Source organism: Montipora foliosa, chromosome 3, assembly GCF_036669935.1.
Source record: "Montipora foliosa isolate CH-2021 chromosome 3, ASM3666993v2, whole genome shotgun sequence".
NCBI classification, from domain to species: Eukaryota; Metazoa; Cnidaria; class Anthozoa; order Scleractinia; family Acroporidae; genus Montipora; species Montipora foliosa.
In genome coordinates this window covers 53,438,513-53,441,012 of record NC_090871.1, presented here as the reverse complement: position 1 = coordinate 53,441,012, position 2,500 = coordinate 53,438,513, and positions in this window count along the sequence as shown.

The window sequence follows — 2,500 nt, the reverse complement described above, 5'->3', positions numbered from 1 at the left end:
TTTGGAACTGGGCGTAGCCGTTGCCGACGACTAACTACTTTCCACTCAGAGTCAGAATCTGTCGACGAATGCGGTCGTTTCTTACCTTGTGCCGTATCATCGTAAACCATTGAATCGTCATCCATTTCAGTAATAACAGGTTCGGTCGGGGGTTTTCCTTCTGGTTCTGGATCCTGGACTATCGCTGAATTATCGACAGCAACTCCGGCGTCGTCAGCGACAGGGTTTAAATCATCGCCATGCTGCTCTTTCTTTTTGTCGCAGATATAGGACATGTGTCCCTTTTGTTTGCAAATCCTACATTCAATTTGCGGACATTTCTTTCTTGTATGGCCTTCTTCATGGCATTCAATACAAACGGGCTGTTGGTTATTGTGAATAACCCTACACCACTCGCCTCCAATTCTCATTGAATACGGAATAGATCTAGCTCCAAGAACCATTTTCACCCAACAATTACCATTTTCGATTCCAGCCAGGTCATGGTCTGCCTTGTACTTCAAACCGATAACATCGCCTTTGACTTCCCCAAATTGAGAAAGACAGTCCTTGACATCCACATCATCGACGAAGGAACGAAGACCCAAGATACTAACATTAGTGTAAAATCCGTGAGGAGGATGACAGCAAACATGCACATCATCCATATCGAAACCATCCTGAATTTTTTTCCTTGTTCTTGTTCATGTGGTAAGCAGAGTTAGTACAGAACGCATGCGCATTCGTAAAATACGTATTAACCCTTTGGCTACTAGAGATTTGGCCGAAAAACACGTTTTGAAGCTAGTTGAGGGGTTTTTTGGTCAGTGTCGTGCTGTTTAAGAGCTAAACCTACCCTACAAACCCGTTTCAAGGTTATAGACTCCGCGGCCTTTTCAGCCAGGTTTTTTGGTCCACTGTCGTGCTGTTTAAGAGCTAAACCTACCCTACAAACCCGTTTCCAGGTTATACACTCCACGGCCTTTTCAGCCAGGTGCAAAATAAGCGCTTGCAAAGTCCGGCATGCGTAGAAAGCAAAATTTCCACATAGTTTTTGGGTTTAAAAGTAACACAACACTTTCGACTTTCACTTTTCGCTTTCTCTCCTTCCCTCTCTTTTCGCTTTCCTTGCCTCATTTGTTTTTCAACTTGCTGGGCATTTGGTAGGTTTTATTTTGGTGGGAAGAGTTTCTGAGAAACCTTTCATCATCTTAGAATTAGGTGCTCAGAAAGGTAGGTGAATAATGGAGCAAGCTTTTCATGGAGATTTCAGGTCAGTGTTACATGGTTTCTTTTGGCCGTTTCTCCAGTTTCCTTGACTGGTAACCACACTACTAATCACACCAAAGTACGTACAGAACGCATGCGCATTTCTAAGATATATAAAAGCACATGATCCTTCAATTTGTAAATGACCGTTGAACGGTCTATAATTGCCGTTGCTGTTTTTTTACCGTTAGATTTTACCGTAAAATTCGTTTCTAAACATTTTTTGAGTCGAAAAAAACATACTTGAAAAAAAAAGCAAAAACTCGGTCTGGGGTCCCCCGTGCTACTTTCGATCCAAAGAGGGAGAGATTAATCGGTCCCTGAGCCATGCGTGATTAACCCCTTGACTACGGTAGCTCCTCAATTCATGTAATAAAAAGTAGGGATAGTCTACAGTTCTGAATTTTTTTCCTTGTTCTTGTTCATGTGGTAAGCAGAGTTAGTACAGAACGCATGCGCATTCGTAAAATACGTATTAACCCTTTGGCTACTAGAGATTTGGCCGAAAAACACGTTTTGAAGCTAGTTGAGGGGTTTTTTGGTCAGTGTCGTGCTGTTTAAGAGCTAAACCTACCCTACAAACCCGTTTCCAGGTTATAGACTCCGCGGCCTTTTCAGCCAGGTTTTTTGGTCCACTGTCGTGCTGTTTAAGAGCTAAACCTACCCTACAAACCCGTTTCCAGGTTATACACTCCACGGCCTTTTCAGCCAGGTGCAAAATAAGCGCTTGCAAAGTCCGGCATGCGTAGAAAGCAAAATTTCGACATAGTTTTTGGGTTTAAAAGTAACACAACACTTTCGACTTTCACTTTTCGCTTTCTCTCCTTCCCTCTCTTTTCGTTTTCCTTGCCTCATTTGTTTTTCAACTTGCTGGGCATTTGGTAGGTTTTATTTTGGTAGGAAGAGTTTCTGAGAAACCTTTCATCATCTTAGAATTAGGTGCTCAGAAAGGTAGGTGGGTAATGGAGCAAGCTTTTCATGGAGATTTCAAGTCAGTGTTACATGGTTTCTTTTGGCCGTTTCTCCAGTTTCCTTGACTGGTAACCACACTACTAATCACACCAAAGTACGTACAGAACGCATGCGCATTTCTAAGATATATAAAAGCACATGATCCTTCAATTTGTAAATGACCGTTGAACGGTCTATAATTGCCGTTGCTGTTTTTTTACCGTTAGATTTTACCGTAAAATTCGTTTCTAAACATTTTTTGAGTGGAAAAAAAATACTTGAAAAAAAAAGCAAAAACTCG